Raw genomic sequence first — 25,500 nt, 5'->3', positions numbered from 1 at the left:
TAATGAAAAGACAAATAGGAAATTCCAGTAGAGGAATAGAAACTACAAAAAAAAAAAAATACCAAATATAAATTCTAGAACTGAAAAATGCAGTATCTAGAATATAAAAAATCATAGCATGGGATTAATAGAAAATTGGTTGAGAGGAAAAAAAGTGTAAATAAACTTGAATATAAAGTGATAGACTCTTTTCCTAAGTCTTTATTTTTTTAAATTTTTTTAATTTATTTGAGAGAGAGAAAGAAAGAGCGAGCACGAACAGGGGGGAGGGGCAGAGAGAGAGAAAGAAGCAGACTCCCCACTGAGCAGGGAGTCTGATGTGGGACTCAATCCCAGGACCCTGAGATCATGACCTAAGCCAAAGACAGACGATTAACTGACTGAGCCACCCAGGTACCCTCCTAAGTCTTTAAATACATTTTAATGTTTAAAGAAGAAATTATAATGCTGCAGGGGGCAGGGAGGGTTACAATGTATGTTAATAATACAGATGACAATTGTAACAAAGATATGGGGGTGGAAAGATCATGGTAAGTAGATCTATATATTTCCAAGGTTCTTTTTTTTTTAAATTTTATTTTATTATGTTATGTTAATAACCATACATTTCCAAGGTTCTTGTGCTTTACAGTAAGTGGTAGATTATTAAAAAGATTGACAGCTTCAAATGTTTGAAAGTTTGTGGAGCAACTGGAACTCTACCCCATTGCTGTTAGGAATATAAATTAGTACAACTACATTAGAAAAGAATTAGGCATTTTTTTGTTTGTTCATTTTTTTAATAAATTTAAACCTAGATCCCTACATTCCACCCTTAGGTAAAATCCCAAGAGAAATAACAGTACATGTCTATGAAAAGACCTATGCAAAAATGTTCATGGAAGCTCTTATAATAACCAAATCTGGAAACCGCTCGGGTGTTTATCAATGGGAGCACTGATACAGAAACTGTGGTTTATTCACACAATGGCACACTATTCAGCATTAAAGTGGAGCAAACTACTGATACATGGAAAGAGATGACTCTCAAAAGCATTATGCCAAATAAAAGAAGCTTTACCAAAAAGAGTGCATATTCTATTATTCGTTTATTTGACTTTTTAGAACAGACTAATCTATTGGGAAAATAAAACAGAAAAACCTGGTTGATTTGAGGGGTAGAGACTGACTGGAAAGAGGCATCAGACCATTTCTGGGGTGATGGTAATATTCCTGATAGGAGTTTGTATTATACAAGTGTATACATCTGTTAAAGCTTACTGAATGTTACACTCAATGAGTGCATGCTACACCCAGTGAGGATGTGTGCATTTCACTCTAGGTAAGTTTTACCTTAAAAAAGAAAGTAAACCAATATTGAATTCTAGTTAATGATATTCATGATGAAGAGTTGAGGATGAAGTTTGCAAGGGATCAAAATATAAGATGGAGAGTTATGTGCAGATGGATAGATGTATAATAGAGCAAATATAGTAAGGTATTAATTTTAGACTCTAGATGCTGAGTATATGAGTGTTTATGATTCTTTCAAATTCTCTGTGAGGAAATTTTAATAAAATTTGGCAAAGAATCTATAGAATATTATACATGCATATATATGTATGTATATATCTATATATAACCATCTATATATATACACATATATGTAGATGCACATATGTATATATATGATTTATATCATTCTTTGGCTTTTATAAATTGTCAATACCAATAACAATAAAATTTTAAATTGATATTTCTTAAATCAAATGTGGCAAAGTTTGTTGGATACCACAGAGGAAAACTATCTTTTCAATTCCCTTCAGAATCAGTAGAAACAAACAAAAGCAAGCACAGTATCAGCAAAACAGCTGAAAGTCTCTCCAAGACCCCAGCAGGCCAGCAGTCAGCAGGTGACTCTGTTTTCCCTGTACAGCTCTCCAATCCTTCCAGCTTTTATTTCATAAAAATAAAGAACTTTGACTTCGAATCATATTTAATACACAGTGTTGTCTTTTGAAGACCTACAAGTGAGTTGGAGAGAAATGCATTCAACGTGCTAGTAAGCGATCTCCTGTGGGGCGCAGTTCAGACTGGTTTCTTAGGCTTGAAGTGATATTTCTCTAGGTGACGAACTAGAAGGCTGTTAACTGGTAGCAAAAAGTATTCAGTTAAAAGAAGCCTTGTAAGAATTTAAATTTTACGAATGAAGAAAATAATTCCCAGAACCAGGCACTGCTAGCTTTCAAACCCAGTTACTGTAATCCCAAATGGATTAGAATTAGTAAAACCCACTGGCCTCACTCCCCTCCCTGCTCTAAAGGAAAATCCCTTTCACCTCCTCCACTATTCCTCAGTTTTATGCCATCCAGTTGTCCTTTCCCCATCCATAGGCATGCTCACAGATTGACTTCCATCATAGTTTTGTAACTCCTGAAATTTATTTCCAAATTTCTCTGTTTTATGAAAGCACTTCTTCAGCCTTCTTATTGTAACTGAAGCCTTGATTTCCTCTGACAGTGACACTGTAGATCTGCCTGCTGGATCCCTAGATCCACTGGGAAAGGAAAAGTAGCCTCCTCCTGGCTTTTAACTGCTACTTACAAATCAGTTCCTCTCGTCACTTATAACTTCTTTTTTAAAAAGTTCAAATCAGGGGCGCCTGGGTGGCTCAGTCAGGTAAGCGTCTGCCTTCAGCTCAGGTCATGATCCCAGGGTTCTGGGATCAAGCCCTACATCGGGCTCCCCGCTCAGCGGAAAGCCTGCTTCTCTCTCTCTCCCTCTGCCGGTGGCTCCCCCTGCTGTGCGCTCTCTCTCTGTGTCAAATAAATAAATAAAATCTTAAAAAAAAATAAAGTTCAAGTCATCCACCCATTCCTCATGCTCATCTCCATTACTGGCTGACTTCATGAAGACCAACCACAAAAATATTGCTAATTGATTCGGTTTTTACCCCCTAGTTTTCTGCCACTCACACTCAAAAGGTGAACATAAACCAGCCTTAATGTTATTCCACAGAAGCCAGAAAATGTTAAAAGGCACTTTGAGAACAAATATGTTTTATTTCTCACTATGCTAAGATTTCTGCTTCCAATTTATTTATTTATTTATTTATTTATTTTGGTCTTTAGTTTAACATCCTTTCCCTCTCCTCATCTGTCTGTCTATACTTTTATATAAGGATATCCTATCCGATCTTACCTCTACTGCAATGGTCCCCTAACTAGTCTTTCTGCATGACTCCACTTTTGTTCATCTTCCACGGTGTCATGGAAATTATCTTCCTAAAAATTAAGTCTGATCACATCACTTTTTTTTTTTTTTCCAAGACCTCTATGTCGTCCTATAGTAGAGCAGCCCCTCCTTGGTCCTCCAGACATTTAGATCAGGCCCCTATCTACGTCTCTAAACTTATCTGTATATGTCACATGTACTGACACCTTATTCTTTACAACTATACCAGGTGCTTTGTTGTGCATCATCTCATCCATTATCTCATCCATTCTACAATATCTTTTTCTGGGCCACGGTCATCCACTCACCTTTCATGACGCAGTTCAAATATCCCTGCTCTGTAAAAGTGTTTCCTGACTTTGCCACAAAGAATTTGTTGTTTCCTTCTTGATGTCTACAGAGTACTTAGTTGATATTTTATTATAACCCTCATCACACTGAAACTTTAATATCCTTACAATGGATTTCTACTCTATAACATCATTGAGTATAGAGAAAACACTAGCTACAGGCACTCCAATTTAAATTTATCGAGTGAGAAGAAATAGATGTACTTGTGTAATCTTTCTGGAGAGAAATCTGGCAAACCAAAGCCATTAAACTGATCAGACCCTTGATTTGGTAGGACTCTGTCTTGGCACTCTAGCTCAGTGAAATAATTCAAAGAACCCAAGTGATTTGAAAACGTGGTGGATCTTTACCATTTCTTGCCTGTCCAACATCCAGCCTCCATTTCTATTCCTAGGTAATTGCCACTGTATTTAGTACAGAGGGTATGCGGTACCCTCCTGATAAGGAAGTGAAAGTAGGGGAGATCTTTCTTCTTCCCTTCCTTTAGCAGCTTGGACATGTGCACATGACTTCAGCCTAGGGCTCTGCATCTTGAGCCCTTGAAGAACAGGGTTGGGGAATAAGAAAAATAAGATGACAGTGACAGAGATAAAAGTACCAGTGGTGGGGGGGAAGGAAGGCGTTAAGGGCAACGTTGCTAAAAAGACCCTGACTAGATTGTTCGGGCATTGAAACCTGGAAATGGCCTTGATGAGCACCATCTCCCAAGCCTTGTGTTCAGAACTTTCTGCAAGTTAGTTATGTGATCTAGTTCAAATACATTTCTGCCTAAGTTAAACAGTATTGGTGATTTCTGTTGCTTCTGGTCAAGAAACCAGGTGGAGACAAAGACCCATATTACGTTTATACATTGCTCTACACCCATATATGCCCCTAAAGACACACACACACACACACACACACACACACAAGCATGCATACCTGTACACATACACAAAGATCAAGAGGGTAATTTTATTGTAACTAACAAAATAGATACATAAGCAGCTGCTTCATTTAAACATCTTTAGGACAAAATGTGAAGGAGCAGTAGTGACAACTATCACAATTATTTACAGAAAGACCCAATGCTTATACAATGATCATGATCCAAAGGGGCCACTTTAAAAATTCTGCTTCACAGTGGAAGTTTCCTTTTTTTTTCCTTCTTCTTCTTCATGTGCTCTTTTTTGATTACCTTGAACTGTTTGAAGTTTGGTAAACCATCACTTTAAAATGATGATAGCCTAACTCATGTCTTTAAAGAAAATCTTTCTAATGTAGTCTGGCAAAAATAATTTCTAAATATATATTTCTTGTTTTCATCAGTCTAAATATTCAGCTAAGTGAATATTGTAGACTAGTTGTCTTCATTGTCTGTGCCTAGCATATTACAATTTGTTATTACTACTCAGAAATATTGATATATATGTTTATATATTGGCATACATATTATATGTATTTTAATTTCTCAAATCACGTTTCTTGTTAACATCTATAGTCCAGCTTGCGAAGACCATCACTAACATAATTGATAACAGATGGTACGAAGCAATTTGCTATGGAAAAGTCATCCAGTCAATGACTTCTCTCTGATATAATATAGTCAATTTCTTAATAACTTTAAAAAATCATCGCATATTGTTTACAACAATACATTATGTATCTCTCTCTCTCCCTCTCCCCCTTTTAACCATCCTAGTCTTGGTACATGATAGTTCTCCTGCTTGTTCATGCCAAGCACCTATCACCTCTCAAAGAATAAGAGGAAACTGTTTGAATGTCTCTAACTTTCCATTTAAGTCTTTCAGGTCTGTGGAGCATTGTTAAAAATATTCATGCAAGCAAACAGAGCTGTTTGCAAGTGGTTCAGTATTTGAAAGACAAAAGAGAACCTGCCAATTTAAAATGTTCTAAAACACATCAAGGAAGAAAAGGAGATACTTGTCTGTTGAAATTCTGAGCTATGTGGGTGTGTGGGAACACACTGGTATAAAACAAAAATGGGATAAAACAAAATGTTGCCGAAGAGAATGATTTCCAGCTGTGCACTGCAGGAAGTAACTCAATGCTCTTGATACATGATGCAGATGAAGAGTTTTAGAGAACTAGAAAATCGGTCCAATTTGAACTAATAGCCATCCAGACACAACAATGCTTGTAAGCTGGAAAAAAAAATAATGTTGAATCCAGTTGTTCAGAGGGAAAAAAGAAAGAAAGAAAGAAAGAAAGAAAGAAAGAAAGAAAGAAAGAAAGAAAGAAAGGACATGTATTCTAGTCCTGCCTCGCATTTATAGGCCTTTCAAATTTGTATTGTACTGTTGCTTAGTTCTGCCTTTTCCAGTTTCCAAAAGAAAAGGATATTTTTGGAGGCTTCTGAGTTAGTTTGGTCTCCTTTCTTCTTTTTAAATAAGAAACCAGTACATGCACCTCTCTGGAATTAATTTTAAAAACTGTTTACTCCCTTCCTTCTAAGCAGATTAAGAAGAAAATGTAAGTATTTTCATTATCATCAGAAATAAAATAAACCAAATGTAACCATATGTACTCCAATGGCTCTTAAACCTGTTTTGCTTATAGACTATCAATACCACTCTATGTAGCAAATATTCTTACTAAAATAAGGACCATGAGGGCCATTGTGAACTCAAATGCCATCTAGCCACTTGGCCTGGACAAGCACTATGGGATTTTACTAAATTCCTCACAAAGGGTATCACTTATCTTATTAAAACAGGATCACATCATGAATTTGCCGTAACCTAAAACTTATGCATACACAAGCTGGTAACTGCCATTGTAACCCAGATCTCTGGTAAGAACACTAACAGGTGCACCAGGAAGGGACGGAACAATGTGTCTGTCTCCATGACAATAACTTCAAGTAAGGCATTTGTACCCAAACTTCTTCAAACTCCTCCAAACTTTTTTCAGAACCAACTCTTAACTATCCTATGCCTGGTAAATTGAAGTTGAACATACTACCTCTGATCAATAAAGGCTTCTTGAAATGCAGAAGAACAACAACAAAAAAATCACATTTAGCAAACTGTCATTCTTGGGCTAGACTGAATAGATTCTTTATCTCACTTCAAATTGACCTGCTCAAAATACAGGTCCCTGCTATTCCCACTTCCATCGCTTATTGAGTATCCAGTGGACTGCTCTGATCACAAAATTTCCAGTCCTTTCACTTTGCATGGAAATCTTTTCCACTCTCCATGTAAAATTAGAATCTACAAACTACTTTGTTTTGTTTTTTAATGTTCCACTTGTACAACAATCCTGATTCATCCTAAAGGTTTTCAAAATCTTATGATGAAAAATAATTATTATAGTTGGGATACTTATTTAGAATGTTCTACCATAAGGGTACCCAAAATATTCCTTGAGGGGGTGGCAGTTGGGGAGAAATAGATTGCTTCCAACTTCTTCCAACCTCACTTCATCAATATCAGCGGAACATATGTTCAGTATCTGCTCTCTTCTGCCTGGCTTACAAAACCAAACCTATAAACTAGATGTCTCTTTGGCAGGTCTGCCTGCAAACTCAAAATGAGAAGTAAAAAAGGCAAGGCAAGGAAATGCAAAAACACTTTTAAGTCACTGAAAATGAAACCGAGAGCCTTAAATTGGCAATTACCCCGTAACAGAGGTGTTTGCACTATTGAAAACAAATCGAAAACTTTGTGTCTATCTGTGGTTAACTATCCAAAATGTAAAAATAAAAATATGATAAATCTCGAAGCTAATTGCTATGCAAGGAGCATGACCTTGCATTTGCATCCCTCAAACAAAAATCTCAGAGGGGGCTCATGTAAGCTTTGATGCATACAATGGCAGCAGGAAAGATGCTGTTCCCCATGGGCCCTGCTCTCTAAGGACTGCTAGACAATTTCTTACCCCTAATGATGAAACAGATATATTAAAAAACGTTGTTCTACATTGTGTTCGCCCAGGCTTAAAAGACTTAGAAAAAAAAAAAAAAGAGAGAAAGAAAGAAAAGTTACATTCATTTGCTTTGTTCTTTTTATTTGTTTTTATCAGTAAATATAAGAGTTCCTCGGGGCTTGATCCTGTATCCTTTTCTCATTTCGTTCTCCCCCCCAAATAATCTAATCCGCTTCGAAGCCATTTACATAACGTCTGCAGAGTCAACAACTCCCAAGTTATATCTCCAGGCCAGATATCTTTTTGAAGCTCCAGGCCTCCTTATCCAAATGCTGGGCTGACACTTCCACTTAGATGTCTCACAAACATCTCAAACTTTACCCAAGGCAGAGCTCGTGATTTCCATGCTCCAGCACTACCATGATCCTCAGAGAGCCTCCCCCCCAGCCCCCCACTGTCTACTCCTAAATTTTCTCCAGCTCAACACATTCTACTTTACCTACCCGGTGTCTCATACAGAAAGCTAGGAGCCATTGCTGCTGCCACCCACCACTAAATACTACTGTAACTCCAAAATTAATTTCAGATATATCTGCGCCGCTACCAACACTTGGGGCCTCATTACAGCATTTTTAACATCTGGACTTCGGCAAGAGTCTCTTAAATGGACTCCTGTTTACCCTCTGCCTTTTTTCTTTTTTTTTTTTTTTAAAGATTTTATTTATTTATTTGAGAGAGAGAGAATGAGAGACAGAGAACATGAGAGGGAGGAGGGTCAGAGGGAGAAGCAGACCCCCTGCCGAGCAGGGAGCCCGATGCGGGACTCGATCCAGGGACTCCAGGATCATGGCCTGAGCCGAAGGCAGTCGCTTAACCAACTGAGCCACCCAGGCGCCCTACCCTCTGCCTTTTTTCGACCCATTTTGAACAAACTGGATTTTCTTAAGGTGCAAATGTGATCAAGTCACTGCTCTTAAAAATCTTTGAATGGATTATAATTTAGGTTTAAAATTCAAAGTTGTCCTGGTTTACAATATCCTCTTATTACATTCAGGGAATACTGTCTTTAGCCACTTTCTAGAACAAGGTTCTGCTTTTTCCTCCCTCAGGACTTTGCCTAGATATCCCTGCTCCTTAACTTTCCTCTACTCTTCACACCTCCTATCTTTCATGAGTCTTTCCTCCTGATAATCTTACTTCCTCTGAGATCTTTGCTACACCTTTCCAAACAGTGCCCCATTACAATCCCTAATTATGCCTTACTTTTCCTCTGTAGCACTGATCACAATGTATAATTTTATGTAATGATTACTTATCCAAGGTCTCTCTTTTGGAACAGAAGCTCCCTGATAGAAGAAGCTATGTTGCTTTGTTTACTTTGTTTACCATTGTATTCTCAGAGCCTAGCCAGGGCCAGACACATAAAGGTGCTCCAAAATACTCCCCAAGGAAAAATTCATCTTAGAATTTAGGACATACATGGTGTGTGCCTCTTCTGAAGACGTGACAAACTTCCTTTTGCTTCCTTTTGTCAAAATATAAAAAAATAAATCATGAAAAAAGCAAAACGTAACGACATACAAAAAAACAAACAAAAAAAACAAACAAACCCACACACAGATTTAGTTCTTTCATAGTTTTGGTGACTTGATAACACAGAGATAATGTTAGCATCAAGGGCTAAAACCAATATTCCTTTAAAGTTTATTTCGTTAATTGTCTTCTTAAACTTAAATCCCTACCTCCAGGTAGTTTCTCAGCTTCTGTCTTAGAAAATAACCAAAACCGTCTTTTGTGTTTTGTTGTAAGTCACTTCGAATTCTCGCTGGGATTAAGTTGGTTCAGTTGATAAGTTTCTTGGTTTAGGAGTTATATTGATTGACTGATGTATTTCCCCAAAACCCAGTCTATCTTCCCGCCCCCAATACTTTCCTACTAAAACAACAACAACAACAACAAAAAACCCCAAAATTTTGGAGGATATAAATGTACTGTTCTAATAAATACAATGTTAAAGTTATGCCCACCGCTGGATTGCTACTGTAAGTTTATACTGCATTATCACTTTCAAATTGCGCCAGGTCTCAGCCTGATCCAGAGGGTGAAGAATTAGAATGAGAGTTGCATGAAAAAATACTTCACAGCTGACTCAAGCATCTAATTCTGTTTTATGCTTTAAAAGCAAATTCTATGCAGCTTCAGTATATCTATGGAAATACTTGTTTTATAGACAAATTTTTTTTGAAGTGAGATTTGACAGTGTTTATAGCAAAACACTTTGTTCTCTACCAGCTGTTTGAACACACACATAAATATGCAGGAAAATTCACAAATATTCTGTTTGCTCTTGTAAATACTTGAAGTGAAAAATCAGCATTTTACAGTCATTTAGCATAGTGTTGCTAATAATACTTTTCATTTACCAAGCACATATAAACTCTCAGATATAATGAGGTTTTTGTCAATTTTTTTTTTACTATTTTATCAACATTCAATGACCATTAAACTCTAAGTTCCTTGAAGACAAAGACTGTAATTTATTAATGTTTTTATTCTCAGAGACAACTAGAATCATTGACATCAAATGGGTGCTCAGTTGATATCCATAAAATTAATGAGTCTCACTAATGAATGAGATTCTGGGAATTGATTTAGTCATACCAATTCTAACTTCTTTCTTAAAAATTCTGCATGGAGTTAGTATATTTGTTCTAGTTCATCTGATCTAAAACAAATAAAAATAAAAACAAAAGCCATGTGCCTTTCTTTGTCATGGGGCATGTACCATTAATGTTTGTTTGAGCCATGCAATTCATTGATCATAATAAATGTGTAGCACTATCCATTACAAAATATTTTCACTTATCTCTTTATTCTCATGAAACTCTAAGATATGGGATAGGCAAAATTAGCTCAATTTTATAAATAAAATAATGGAAGATCAGTAATGATAATTAATTCCCTAGGTAAGGAACATGTGTTTTTCACACTCAATTCCAGTTCTTTAACTGTATGTAACACATATTCATGGAATGCCTCCAACTGTTGAGGCACTCAACTAGGCAGTAATTATACAAAAATAAACAACACAGGCATGACCCCTCTCTTCACAGAGCTTCAAACCACTGCAAGAGAATTATATGATAGAATTTCTGCACAAAGTTTATTAGAAACATTTCCATATTGGAAATGGTAAATAAAAAACCAGAAGTGGGGGTGTCAGCCAGCAGCAAGAAGAAAATATCAAAGATATTCAAAGTCAGTCTGGCCAGAAGTCAAGTCCAGGGAGTAAGCTAAGATAATGTGGATGTAAGTCCAAAGAAATCAGAGTAAGCTAATCTTCACCTTGCATACCTAGATAAGGACCTGGAATCTAGGTTTGGAGATGAAGAAATTAAAGGTAAGGGTCTTACAGAAAGGATCTGATTCTGAGTCAACAGCTTGCAGAAAGAAAAACTCTGTGTTCTAGCCTAGAGTCAGAGGTAGTCTTTAGCAGGCAAGCACATCTGAGTCAATGGGTAGAGGCATGAAGAATCTACAATTGGTTGGTCTGAGAAAAAAGTGACCTGCCATTCCTAAAAATCAACTTAAGATTTTCAAAAATTCAAAAATTTCTGAAAAACTGCTTTCAACATGTGACCAAAAATAGCTTTCTACCGCTTACTAAAGATGTCCAAAAATTTCCCTTGATTTTTTGGGGGTCTTTCACCACCAGTTTTTCTCACAACTCATGTATTTGGGAGCATGTCTCTTTTTTCCAGTTACTAATAAGCAGTAAGGAAACAGCTCATCATCATCAAGTTTATATTCTTTAATAAATTTAGTCACCTTTACAGTTTCTAATTTTCATTAGAGTTCCCCCAGAATAAATACCATTGCAACTATTTCCAGATCTTTAAAAAGTGTTTTGTCTTCACTGGAATCAGTGAGCTGGAGACACAAATAGAGAAGAGAGTTATTAATATGACTCTTTATAACTTGCAGTGGTTACTAGTTGTCTACATCAAAACTTATTTGGTTCCCAATACTGATTGGCAGTCAAATTGACAGAGGGAAATTGATGGACTCCGGGATATAGATTACTGTGGTTGAAGGAGAACATCCCTATAAACATCTGGGGTTGACTGGTCTTTGGAGTATCAAACTTACTATAGTAGAATATCCAAAATGAGACATTCTTGTTTAAAAGATGTTACAGAAGGTGGCTGTGTAACTGTTCTCTAATTAAATATGCCTAATCAGTTTCCTTTTTCAAGAGTCTCACTCTACTAAAATTCCATCCACTTCTGAGTTTTTATATGCCACCACACACGATACACTCTTATTTATACTCTAGTATTTTAATTGCATGGTAGTTAGAACTCTTCATTGCTGATGCATAATGAGCTCTCAGATCACTACAGAATCACAAGCTATTTTTTCTCCACACTTGCACACAGTGTAATTTTTTCGTCATCTCATTTTAGTGTCATGAGATTTTGCTTTCAAAGTAAACTGCTCTTCAGTTTTACTGATGAAACTTCTGATTGGCGTCTGCTCGTTTCTCTTATTGTTCTCTCCTTTAATCTAACAATATTTTATCTATTTTTTTACTGCTGATAAATGTAACAACATACTGTATCATCTAAAATCATATCTAGGTAATATATCCTGGATTATTTTGGAAGTGAAATATATATTTGGTGGATTCGGTCATGTCAAGACAGCTAAAGGTTGGTCATTCTTCATTATTAATATTGAATCTCGAGATTGTCGCCAGATTGGGTGATGGCTAGAAGTTACTGGGCAGAGTAGAATATTCCAAAAGGTAATTCATTTATTCAAAATATGACAATAATAATAAAGAGTTGATAATACTAGGAGCTTAAACTTAGACACACATACAAGATTGAATTTAAGGACCATATTGTTTCCCTCAGGCTCCAAAATTTATTCAAAACTCAAGAAGATCAACTTATTGAATGAAATATTTTCAGTATATAGATTTATTCACTCACAAAACTGTAAACATTAACTGGTCCCGAACATGTTGAAACAAGACATTTAAACAACATTTTCAGAATGCTATATATTTTCTTGGCTACTGCAAGCATGCCCAGTAAAGTGTTATTCTTTAGAGATACATATTTTGTCTAGCCTGTCAGTAATGAAGCAGGCTTGTAAATCATGCTTACAAAACTGATAGATGGATTTGGGGCCTTAGAATTTCTAGGCACTCATAATAATATTTGTTTATTGTCTTTCTCTAAACTAAATTGAAAGCTTGCTTAATAATATATCTGCTTAATGTAATGATGGACTCAAGAAAGTGTTCAAGAAATATTTGATAAATAGATCAATTAATGCATGAATACAACATGAAAGTCTGGTTTTAAATATGAATCAGGAAAAATTACACCGCAAAGAGCAATAGAAATAGTTTGTCATTTAAAAATATGAGTAAAATACGGTATTTTGCATATATATGTGTGCATTCTATTGTTTTAGAGGTGGCTGAGATAAATCCTTCTCTTTTAACTTCTAATTATCAGGTTCAATCCTTGTTTTTCAAAACTATGTTCTAAATTCACATTATCTTTGATCAGTATTGATGCAGCTTAAAGTCCCATTTTTATTCAAAGCAGAAGTTATCATTATTTGTTAGATTCCTGTGAATTATGGTCAGATTAAGTTCTACAGAAGTCCACTTTCTTTTTGTACTTGCCTCTCTCTGGATCCTCTGATAACTCTCATTTGACTCTTCGATTAAATATAAATGTTTCATCTAGGTATTCCAAGTATTCCATAATTTGAGTCTAACCCCCTTCCCTACCTAAATCTATTCTAAATTTGTCTCTTGTTATTCTCAGTTAAAATTCCATGCTCTAGTGAAATGATCCCATTATATTAATCTGAAAACACTACCTCTCTAAGATTAGATTAGTACTAAGGATGAGGACTATAGTTAACACTGCTACATGGTGTATATGAAAGCTGTTAACAGAGTAAATCCTAAGAGTTCTCATCATAAGGAAAAAAGCCATATTTTCTTCTTCTTCTTCTTTTTTTCCTATCTACTAAACTTATTGTGGTAATCATTTCACGATACGTATAAGTCAAATCATTATGCCATATACCAGAAACATAGAATAACATATATCAGTTACATCTCAATAAAACTGGGGGGAAAAACACTATCTCATTACCCACCTTACCCAGGTTATGTTAATTTCCCTATCTGATTTATTATCCATGGTTCTCAATTTAATATTTCCTTCAAAATCAGTTAAAAATCCATCCTCTTGATAAAAAAATTTCCCCATCCTTCCCTACTCATCAATTAATTTATATCATAAAATTCATCATTTCAAAGAATATTTTTTTATTTTATTTGCTTTATGTAGATATACTCATGACATTAGAACAAAATATTACATACTAGTTTGGAAAATCCAGAATGCCAGCATGTGGTGTTCAAAGGTACACGGTCAGTGCTCAAAAGTTCTCATCAAACTATTTGATTCACTTGCACTATATCAACATACATATCACACACACATCTGTGTGTATGTACATCTCCACATATTAAAACCTATAAGCTCTTGGTAAAAATTCCTACAAACTATTATATATAGATTCTAACATATTGATTTATCATTCATTCAGCCAGTATTTATAGAATGCTTGTTATTTACAAGATGAGGCCAGCCTTGGGCTAATCACTCCAGAGTTACTCCTTTCTGTAACTCTGCCGGTGTCTAGCTAGAGCCTTGTACAAAATTAAACTCTATTGATAAGAATTAGGATATCTGTTATCAAAGTGCTTATTTATTTTGCACAGCTGTAAGACATTCTCTTTCAATACAGGAGCTATTACTAAGCAAAAGATACATCCTGCCTTTTTATTTTTAATATTGAATACTAGTTTTCTGTTCTCTTATAATCAAAACTACCTGGAATTTTCCACTTTGAAAAATGTTCAATTCTAGCTATGGCTGAATAGAGAAAGCAAGGCCTAAGCATATGGCTGTCAAAACACCAATGACTACATACTATGGCTGAGAACTTGAACACGAAAATATGCAACGTGGTACAGAGTAGACTTCTTCCATGTAAATGCCAAGGGACATCTGGCTTGAAAACTCTGAAAAATCAATTTGATGCTATTCTATATTTGTTCTGTCTTCTACAAATATTAAATTATATCAGCATCTGCTAGAATCCCTGACAGGAAAGGCTGTGTCCCCAGAACCATTTCAAACCCTAGTGTTTCACTTTCCAACATCAGAAAACAGCTAGAAACTAAAAACTGACTTAAAGTGTTGCCTACATGAATGGAGCTTTTTGGGAAATAGAATCCTTATGTCTGAAAGAGTTAAGGCATCCCCACTCACAATAAATTCTCCTTTCTTTAACAAAGCACACATATACTAATTGCTTGTAAACAGCTCTATTCTTGGAGTTGGTTTCTAAATGTGTGGCTGCTACATTCATCCTCGCTGTTAGACTCAATTTTAGTGCACATCTATGCAACTGTCTTAATGCAAAATATCACTGTACTACTTGCAACTTGACAATGTCTTTGTGTTAATTAAAATGTTATGCGATTTAGGGGCACCTGGGTGGCTCAGTCATTAAGCGTCTGCCTTGGGCTCAGGTCATGATCCCAGGGTCGTCGCATCGGGCTCCCTGCTCCCTGGGAGGTCTGCTTCTCCCGCTCCCACTCCCCCTGCTTGTGTTCCCTCTCTCGCTGTGTCTCTCTCTGTCAAATAAATAAATAAAATCTTTTAAAAAAATGTTATGTAATTTAACAAGGAAATCGATATTCAACAAATTTAGTTGACATAAAGGAATGTATTTAATTACCACAAATACTTTTTCTATCTGGTCAAAGTCTCTATTTCATTCTGCATCATAGAAAGATCATTGATATCATGATCTCAATTTCACATAACCTATCATTCTATTCCGTATCAGATTAAATATGAAATCCTGAACACATATACAGAGAGAGTAAGTGAAGGGCATTTTATCAATGAGGTAAATTAATATTCAAATTAAAGCACAAATCTAGTTGATGGGTGTGACACACACAAAGAAGTACACAGGTGTTAGTAAAATTTTGTGTGTGTGTGTGCAGGTGTGTGTGTGTGCAGGTGTGTGCACAGCAAATACATTTCTATGACTGGATCTGCACTGCCTGTTAAGTGTAGCAAGACTGGAAAATGATTCTGAGCTGAAAAAGAGCGAGTACTTTGTTCTACTAAAAAGAAATCACTGTAAAGTTTCTTGTGGCTCTATAATGTAGTCAGAATGTTTCAAATGTAATTTCCTTAAATGAGCAAAAGCTGCCACAGGTATACTGACCACAGAGCTCACATCACTGCTGTTCAGCGGCTATGAAATTTCCCATTTCCCATTTAAAATGCATGAATTTGCACATCATACCATAAAGAAGCAAAAATGGTTTCCTTGATTTAAATTTTTTCAATTTAATTTCAATTCTGATATGGTTAGTCTCTTTTCTCCATGGACTTTTCTTATTAGGTATGAGTTCTCCTTGACCTACTAACAAAAGTATTGATGAAAAGAGTAATCGTAGCTATATTATAGCAAAATGTAGTCTCTCCAGCTTATGAAAGAACAATAATGTTTTCAGATCACTATTTTTAAAAAAATCCTTAATAAAAACAACGTTCACGATTTAAGCTTCTATTTTTTTATGTAATAGCAAGGCTGAATACACACTCTTTTGAATATAAAGACAATGTGCATGAATATTTGTACTTCTCTTAGAAATTTACTTAATACTGATAAATAAGCAATCCAGGAGTAAGAAAAAATATGACTTTTTTGTCAGTGGAAGGGAAAGGTCTATTTTATGTAAAAATAGCAGAGGTGCACATTTCGTTTATTTTTCACATTTTATAACACCTCAGTTCTCCTTTTTCCCAATGATTCAAACCGGACTCCTCAACAGATTCACTCAGATATGAACCCTTACTATGTGTAATGGGGACTTGCTGTCATTGCAATACTTATTTTTATACATTGTGAATCCCAAAACTAGTTAGCACTAATTTTTAAATTTTCAGAAGTCAGAAGAAAGTATTCCGCATGGCCCTTGACTTCATTTTGATGGACTTTAAGCACACTTCTGCCTAATTAAAAAATGGAAAGATGTTTGGCTATCCCATTTCTATCAAGACATAACCTGAATTTATTTAGACAAATCTATAGCTATAGAGTAATTTAGTTGAATCTATGCCTTAGGCATACTATATTTCTTCTAGAAACTCAGAAATAATTTATCATGTTTCCTAAATGTTTTTCACACATCATTTAACTTATTTATCTCATGTACTCACTATATAATATAGTTCTTTAGTAGATCCAACACTGAGGTTATATTTAAATTCCATATTAAATTTCTTTTTTTTTTTTTAAGATTTTTATTTATTTAACAGAGAGAGAGGGAGAGCACAAGTAGGCAGAGCGGCAGACAGAGGGAGAGGGAGAAGCAGGCTCTCCGCCAAGCAGGGAGCCCGATGCGGGGCTTGATCCCAGTACCCTGGGATCATGACCCCAGCCGAAGGCAGCCGCCCAACCGACTGAGCCACCCAGGCGCCCCTCTATATTAAATTTCTGAATTACCCTGCTTTTAATACAGATCAACTTTGCAAATGCAAGGAAGAGATGGAGAACTTCTCCCAGACTGTTGCTAAAGTAGCTGCTTAAAGACCCTTCCAAACTCAGTGTGTAGGTCTCACCCATGTCCCCCTACTCATCTGGTCATTATCATCTGGCTTTGGAATAGTTGGACTGTATTTGTTCATGTACCTGTCTACCAAAAAATATATATGTATATATATTAAGCATTTATAACAAGTACTATGATATGAAGTGAAAGACAAGGACAAAAATAATACTGACACAGAATTGGTACTTAATGAGCTAATAATGAAGTAAATTACTTATAAGTGAATAAGTAAAATCAAATACATAATACAAACTAATATAAATACAACAATATGATAAATGTTAAAAAGCAGGGAGATTAAAGGAATGACTGAATGAGTCTGGCAAAACTAGGGACAACAGAGCAAACCTGAGTGTTAGTCTAGCAATGCAAGCAAGATATAACCATGGCTAAAGAGTACTGCCAATAGGTACAGAAAAAAAAGGAACAATTTAAGAAATATGAGAAGGTAAAATCAATGAGATTTGGAATTCATTATATGTGGGGGTAAAAGAGAAGGAAGATTCAAGGATGGTCTCCAGGTTTCTTTGCTGGCACTCAGGTATGGAATGCAGAAAGTGCAACAGATCAGGTTGAAGGTCTAGACCTGAGAATCTCCCATGTACACTTGGAGCGGATGCCAAGGAAGTGTTTGCAGATGCACAGAGAAAAGTCTATGGAACTGAAAAGGAGCCAAAGTTTGGAATTCAGAACTTTGGTATGGAAGAATTACACAGGGGAACTTATAAAGGTTACCCAGAAGGATCAACCTACAAGGACAGAAGAGAATTCAAAGTAAATGTCATCTCAGAAGTCAATGGGAAAGAGTCCTCAAAAAAAGAGGGAGTGCTCAGACATGACAAATGCCACAAAGAATTCAGGGAAGACAGAGAAAAATCTTCACTGGATTCAGAAATTAAAGGTGAACTTAATGAGAAGAGCTTTATAGAGAGATGGAAACTGAAGGCAGATTATCACCAGTTGAGGAGAGAATGGATATAAGGCAGCTGGTATGGACATGGATGCAAAGGACGGTAGCGTATCAATTTTTCTTTGTTTATCTTTAAAAAGGGAAAGAACTGAGCAAAGTGAAATTCTGAAAGGGAAGAGATGATAGGGTGTATGTTAAAAGTATAATTACGAGAGAAGAAAGAAAGTAGATGGAGAGGACTCCAATATCGGGACTATTCAAATTCAAAGTGCCAATCTGATATCAGCATCGGATGCAAACAGTGTTCCCACATATCTAAACTAGAAGCACTGAATAATTTTAGGACCCACATTACCTTTAAGTACAATAGAGTTTTAAAGTTAGTGATTATATTCATTTTGTTATTATTTTGCCTCCTGCAAAGAAGTCCTCATTGAATAGAAAGTGGGGTTAATGCTTTCGGATTATCAAAACTGTTTTCTCTCATTATTCAAAGGAAAAGTCTACAGCTCTGAGTTATGTTAAGAAAAGCTTCTGGGGGCGCCTGGGTGGCTCAGTCCTTAAGCGTCTGCCTTCGGCTCAGGTCATGATCCTGATCCCAGGGTCCTGGGATCGAGTCCCGCATCGGGCTCCCTGCTCAGCGGGAAGCCTGCTTCTCCCTCTCCCACTCCCCCTGCTTGTGTTCCCTCTCTAGCTGTGTCTCTTGCTGTCAAATAAATAAATAAAATCTTAAAAAAAAAAAGAAAAGCTTCTGAAGTATGATGATTTTATTTGGACACTCCTCATGTATCTATCTATTGACTTTGCCCACATTTATGAAGATCTAAGAACATGCTGACAATATATGTCAAAGTACTATTTTTGCTCAACTTTGGCTAAGTGATTAAAGTTCAATTTCTTAGGCACCGAGAAAATTTTGCAACTGAGAATGAATTTATAACATGCATATCATTGAACACTTAATTTTAGAGTAAATGAGGGTTTAGTGTGGTGATGAATACACAATGAGAGCTTGTCAATGGACAGAATTTCTTCTGAGTTTCATGAATAAGCAAAGTGTAAAATAAGCAAAAAATGTGCAACATTATAACATTCCTTTAAGTAAAACAAAATAGAATCTCAGCCTTCAAAACCTCAAAAATGTATGATGTTATCTTACAGCCTCCTGAAAGCTTCCTTTATTTTCTTTTGTCAGCCTTGCAAAATTTTATTTATATACTAAAAATCAAGGAGAAAATAGCCAGAGCAAACCATCCAGGCAGCAAAACAACAACAGCACAACTACTTAGGTTCTACCATCCAGTCATTTCTTGCAGGAGAGATTTCTACTAGCATGGTTTTTACTGCTGTTTCTTTTCTAAAACTGTTTAAAGCACTGAGGAACCCTCCAATGGATGAAATTTCCTAGAATCTTGAAGTTCATCAAGCTTCCTGGCATGCCTTATGGCCTATTTTTGGTCCATGGCCTACTTAAAACCACATTCTCAAGGAAAGTTTTTCTTTTAGAAACAGAGGTAAGTAGCATCTCAAATTAGTCCTCATCTCTTTGTAAAACCCGCAGTCCAGAGAGAAATGACATATATTTAAGTGGAGGAACACAGCAAGCTTCTCTTTCTTCCCTTTGGCTATTTACTTAGTCTCTTGTTTCCTTATCCGCAAGTTCTTATCAGGGCAGGACACACTTCCAATTACAAAAAAGTCACTTACAGTTTCCTCCTGGGATAATAACACCTGTTCTTGCCTGAGCTCTTCAAAGGGATGCTCAGGGCATTCTTCCTCTTACCTTTTCTCTCCAAAGCTGCTGCTAATTCTTCTGGGTACAGAACTAACTACACTATATATACATATATATGTATTTTAGCCAGAGGAGGAAAAAAATAACAGAAGAGAGCTTCTCAGCACTTAGACATTTTTATTTCCGGAATTTCATGTACTCTCTGTATAATTTTAAGAAATAAACTGTGTTACATGAAGCATATGTCTAATTCTACCAGCCTGTAATCTACTTGAAATCAATGACAATGTGATTTCCACATCTGAATAATTTGCCTTTCCAAAATTATTTTAACTTTTGTATAAAGAGAAGTCAACATAGAAGAGTAGTCAATTCAAAGATGAGATATTTTGGAATAAATAATATAATGTGCTAAACAATTTAACATTTTGCTCGGTGCATGAGATATTGCAGATATTCCAGGTCTTTACATAATCAAATGGATTATAATTTTAAAACTGGGATTTTCCGGGGCGCCTGGGTGGCTCAGTCGGTTAAGCGGCTGCCTTCGGCTCAGGTCATGATGCCAGGGTCCTGGGATCGAGCCCCACATCGGGCTCCCTGCTCGGCAGGAAGCCTGCTTCTCCCTCTCCCACTCCCCCTGCTTGTGTTCCCTCTCTCGCCGTGTCTCTCTCTGTCAAATAAATAAATAAAATCTTTAAAAAAAAATAAAAAAATAAAACTGGGATTTTCCCCAAATCCTGGGATTTAAGCCTACTATTCTTGGAAATGCACATTCCAAAAGGCAAAACTTCAGAGAGTTACAAGGGGAATTAAAATTGTGAAGTTTTCTTCAATGGATCACTTATGTGAAATAAAAGTTATTCATAAAATGTGATTCTATTAAGAGACATAATTTAACAAAAAGAATGAAAAATTTTCTATATAGGTGAATACTTCTTCCATTTGTGGTCAAGAACAGCTGTGGCCCCAAATACTTGTAGCCATCTCTCCCCCAAGGAAAAGTATGGAGTTTACCTCTCTTGAGAAACCACATGATCACAGAGGGGGTAAAAAAGTCTACACATTCTTGCATTTGACACTGTCCTAGCAAAAACAGCTGGCTTTCTACCTAATCAACCTGTTGTTCTGCCTCACAATCCCCTCAATCATCTCAGTCAGCTCCTCAATCATCTCAATCAGCTCCTCAATCAGGTCATTTTAGGTCCACAGTGAAATATTAATAGAGAATAAAGATATGCAGGAGCACCTGGGTGGCTCAGTTGGTTAAGCGTCTGCCTTCTGCTCAGGTCATGATCCCAGGGTCCTGGGATGGAACCCAGAGTCGCTCCTTGCTGAGCCTGCTTCTCCCTTTCCCTCTGCGCTTGCCCTGCTCTCTCACTCACTTTCTCTTTCTCTCTCTCAAATGAATAAATAAAATCTTAAAAAAGAGAGAGAGAATAAAGATATGCAGTTTTTGTTGTTGTTGTTGTTTTAGTGAAACAAAAGTACCTCATAGAAAACAAGAATCAAGATTAAAGAGGAGAAAAATTTGGAAGACAAAAGATTATACAAAGGACTGATGAAGACCTTTTTTTAAAAAAGGAAGAAACCTCCAATTAACACTCTTGGAGAAATTCAAAAAGAGAAGAATAGAGTAATATAAAAATGGAAATATTTCTAAGATAAAGTTTTAATACAACTTTTGGAAGATAGAGTTGAAGATACTGTCTATAAAAGAGAAACAAAAGAAAAATAGGTTAAAATTAGAAGGGGAAAGATGACACAGATCACCAATACAAGAAAGCCAAATCTGATAAATAGGAGCTTCAAAAAAAATAGAGGGAAATAGAAGAATTTATATTAAAACACACACACAGAAAAATCATCCAAATTCGAAGGAACAAGTATATATAGACTAAAAGTGACTATCATTTGGTTTAATTATTCAAACTTAAAAAAACTCAGAAAGTTTATTGCCCATGCAACATTTCTTTTTTTTTTTTTTTAAGATTTTATTTACTTATTTGAGAGAGAGAATGAGACAGAGAGCATGAGAGAGGGGAGGGTCAGAGGGAGAAGCAGACTCCCCACTGAGCAGGGAGCCCGATGTGGGACAAAAATATGGAACGCTTCACGAATTTGCGTGTTATCCTTGCGCAGGGGCCATGCTAATCTTCTCTGTATTGTTCCAATTTTAGTATATGTGCTGCCGAAGCGAGCACGCCCATGCAACATTTCTTAAGAAACTACTTGAGGATGTGCTCTAGGAAAATGAAAAAATAAACCAAAAAAAAAAAAAAAAAGGAAGGATGAATTAAATGTAGGAAAACACTACAGTAAGCCTAGGGAACAATTACTCCAAATTCAGGCAAAACACAGAGGACTTTGGGCAGAGAGATCTAAAAAAAAAAAAAAAAAAAAAAAGTAGGGCTATTTAGAATAATACACTGAAATATGTTTAAAGGGGGGAAAACAATATAACAGTACAAGAAGAATTAGAAACTCAGGAAACATAAACCAATGAAAAATCAGCTCTCAAGATAGGACATAGATAGCTATCAAGACAGGAATAGTAGGTATTTTAACATTGAACTTACATCATAAGACATAAAAGCTAATGATGGGGCACATGGGTGACTCAGTCAGTTAAGTATCATATCTTGGTTTTGGCTCAGGTCATGATCTCAGGGTCCTGAGCATGGAGCCTGCTTGGGATTCTCTCTCTTCCTCTCCCCTTGCTTGCACTCCCTCTTTCTCAAATAAATAAATAAATAAAATCTTTAAAAAAATAAATAAATAAAAATGAAATTGTGATGGAACAATATTAGAAGGATAGTCAAGGAATGTCGGATGTAAGAAAACTAAATTGTAATTTAGAAAAATAGAATGTCAACTGATGGTATCTAAAATTAACAAATTGAGACATATGAATAGAAGCCTATCATTAAAATACCAGAAGAAATAGTTTAAAAATATTAACATTAGACACCCTAAAAGGAACATGACTGGGACGGAGTTAGGGATGGGTGGATAAATGTGTTTTGTTTTATTTCAGGCTTGTTAATACTCTTTAACTTTTGTTTAATTTATTTTAAGATTAATTTCCTGACATTTTCAACCCCTGAGAGTTATTGCATATGCTTCTTAAAGCAATGTAAAAGATCATCACGTCCTTTCTTTTAATAAGTCCTTTTCTAAAATACTTCATTTTTGTTTCCTAAAGGAAAATCTCTTGTTCGGACACCATTATTTCACAATCAAATCTAACCCGAAGTAGCAAAAATACTATACAATGTCCAATACATCTCCTCTCTTTCATTCTTTTCCAAGGCAACTAGATTGACAAATATTCTCAATCTATTTTTTTTCATACAAAGTAGACAGGAAAATCCCCTAAACTTTTATAAATCACATAATGGAAGGAGATGTCATCAGAAAGAAAACTTCTAGTTTCAGAACATTAGGTATTTCTATGGATTTATTTAGATCTACAAGATCTAAGGTAAGATGACTGCATTTGGTTTTATCCTCCCCTTGATGCCAACTTTTTAAGAGAATCTTTAAGTATCAGATGATAGCCATCAAAGGATAGCATTCTTTTAAAATGGCTGATTTTCTCTTTAACAGGGTAAATAATAGTTTTATCAATTTTAAGGCAGAAAAAAATTCTTGTTTAAATTAACTCTTTCTAGAAATATAGGTAGCAAATATATTATCAACCATGGCATCATGTGCCTGGCACATAGCATAGCATATGCCTAGTAAATGGCAGCTCTTGGTATCACCTTTATCAACCTCCCAGATGATGCATCCCAAGTGATTATGAAAAATAGTTTTTAAAAAGCAATATATTATGCATTTGAACATTAACATGTTGCTAGATTTTATATTACCAAGTTCAGCTGTCAGGTGCCAGGCACATTTATACCAGTCTTCTACCTTTCATAATGCACTTTTTGAGTGGTAGGTAAGTAATCTATAGGTTTACATATACACTCACTTGCTATAAGTAGTACTCTCATATACAAAATTTTCTAACTGGGAGGCCATATTAGAAACATTTATTATATAAAAACCATAGTGTGTCACATGAAGGAAGAGCAAAATAAAATGGTTTAACTTAAAATTGAAATGAATTGTTGAACTCAATGAAAACCAAGAAAAAGTCAACTGACTTGAGTTATAAAATCCTTAAAATAATATTAAAATATGTTAAATTTGCTTACAGTTAATGTACTTGAAGACTGTTCAGGAAAAGAAAATAAGTTTCCATTTTAATTCCTAACGTGACCAAAATAGGTTTCCATTTTAATTCCTAAAGTTCTATTTTGTGATCCATTAAGAAAATCTAAATGGAGTTAGTTTATTTATTTTAACATATACATAAATTCTCCATACATGACTTGTTCATAATTATCTCTAGTGAAGAGGAAATGGACTATTTTTTATTTCCTGAGATTTTTTTCTTCCTTTAAAATATTTAAAAATTGGTATATGTTAAATACCGACATATTACATATGTTACACATATAATAGGTAAGTTATATATATTAAATATGGCATGTATTTTGTATACATACATATTATACAGAGAAAAATGCACACCTTTATCTTTGTATAATTTCACTTACCACAAAAATATTAATGTATTATAATTAGTATCATAATATTATCATGTACCATCATAAATAAAAGCTTTTATAACCATTATGCAGGTCAAGAGAAGATATTTCCCATAACCAAGAATCTACCCTCTCAATTCCTATCTCCACCCTCCCCAAAGATAACTATTATCCTAACTTCTAACATGATAAATTGTATCTATTTTTGAGTTATTATAGAATCATGCAGTATGGACTCTTTTATGTCAAATTTCTTTTGCTCAATAATATATTTGAGGATTTACTCATGCTGTCAGGTATAGCGCCTGTTTGTTCATTTTTACTGCTTTATGGTATTCCTTATATGATTATACCACAGAATATCTTACCATACTATTATTGATGCCATTGGTTAGTTCCATGCTTTGGATTTAATCGTGCTGCTATGAGCATTTTTGGATGTCTGTTTGGTACACTGGAGCTCACATTTCTCTTGGGTGTCTGCCTACAGGCTGAGCTGCAGCATCAAACAGAATGCATATATTCACTTCAGTAGATAATGCCAAAGAGTTTTCCCAAGTGGTTTATATCATATACCTGTTTTTAAAATGTTTTTCTGTATAATCTGAATCATAGACTTTTCTTGGCTCTATTTTGGTATTCAGATAATGGTTCTTAGCCTAGTATGCATAATAATTTAAAATATGATTTCGTTTTACTGTTATTCTCACAGATGATACTTTAAACTGTTCTTCAGCTAGACAGAAGTTTTGTGGCATTCAGCTTTCAAGCTACAAAGGGCAAAAGAAAATTTTTCTGCCAAATATTGTATGCCATGCAGATGACAGGATCTGGTTCTTCTAAACAAACTAAAAGAAAACCTCCTGCTGACTGAAGCATAGACAAGAGGGGTGGTTTTTCTCCATTGGATGCAGGGTTATATATTGCACATCACAGTTCCCATTGTCTCCAATCCAAATTTCCACTACAGTCAAAAGCTACTGTCTATCGACAGATGAATGGATGAAGAAGATGTGGTATAGATATACAATGGAATATTATGCAGCCATCAAAAGGAATGAAATCTTGCCATGATGTG

At 35.5% G+C, this 25,500-nt stretch overlaps 1 protein-coding gene, 1 long non-coding RNA gene and 1 other non-coding gene across 3 annotated transcripts in view; all 3 read right to left on the bottom strand.

Moving 5' to 3' along the window:
- The window catches only part of LAMA2 (laminin subunit alpha 2), a 576,425-nt gene that overhangs the window by 451,768 nt on the left and 99,157 nt on the right, over positions 1 to 25,500 (bottom strand). The window lies entirely within an intron of this gene.
- LOC145723102 (uncharacterized) lies at positions 236 to 21,750 on the bottom strand. The gene is made up of 2 exons (XR_014147942.1): positions 8,342 to 21,750; positions 236 to 8,121 (listed from the first exon to the last, which is right to left on the bottom strand). It is a non-coding gene; the product is annotated as an uncharacterized LOC145723102 (long non-coding RNA).
- LOC115941167 (U6 spliceosomal RNA) lies at positions 21,916 to 22,022 on the bottom strand. The gene has a single exon (XR_004075923.2). It is a non-coding gene; the product is annotated as a U6 spliceosomal RNA (small nuclear RNA).

This window comes from Leptonychotes weddellii, chromosome 8 (assembly GCF_054177405.1).
Source record: "Leptonychotes weddellii isolate Sample4059 chromosome 8, ASM5417740v2, whole genome shotgun sequence".
Taxonomy (NCBI): Eukaryota; Metazoa; Chordata; class Mammalia; order Carnivora; family Phocidae; genus Leptonychotes; species Leptonychotes weddellii.
Note: the sequence above shows the minus strand (reverse complement) of the source record. Positions and strands in the feature narration are given on the sequence as shown.